Genomic DNA, 568 nt, shown 5'->3' with positions numbered 1-568 from the left:
CGGCTACACTAAGTGAAAGATGATTTGGCCACAGGACCGGGCAGGCCTGTTATTCCGTCTGATTTCGCACGTTTCCGTGCTCAGAGGGGTCAGGGAGGCCTGGGGCTTCATCGTAGCCGGCACCGATGTCTGCTCAGGGACCGTTCACCTTTGCTCCAAATGTCGTTTCTTACACACACACGGTGATAACCTAGGCTCCTTCCACGTCACATGTTTGCAGCCGGAGCACACGCTGGGGACTCCTGAGGGAGCGATTCTGACCGTTCGGATGAAAAAGAGAAAGTCTGCGGACAGAAGGGAAGTCCACCAAAGCTCTCCGCGGGGAGGGGCGACTGCGAGTGTCCATAGTGACCGCAAGGGAAAGGTGGCGGCTGAGAGGAGCCACCTGTCTTGCATCTCCTTCCTGTGGCTTTGGCAGGACCCAGAGCCACGTGAAAAGCTGTCCTGCTCTGCGTCAGCCATCGTTGGCGAGTGGCTGAGATGAATAAACCTGTTCAAATAAACCGGACTCCATGGGTCAGGACGACCGGGCGGCCCACTGCTCGCTCGTTTGCTGCGATCCATGATT

Source organism: Pteropus vampyrus, unplaced genomic scaffold (genome assembly GCF_000151845.1).
Source record: "Pteropus vampyrus isolate Shadow unplaced genomic scaffold, Pvam_2.0 Scaffold175, whole genome shotgun sequence".
Classification (NCBI taxonomy): Eukaryota; Metazoa; Chordata; class Mammalia; order Chiroptera; family Pteropodidae; genus Pteropus; species Pteropus vampyrus.
The sequence above is the reverse complement of the archived record's forward strand: the minus strand, read 5'-3'. Positions refer to the sequence as shown.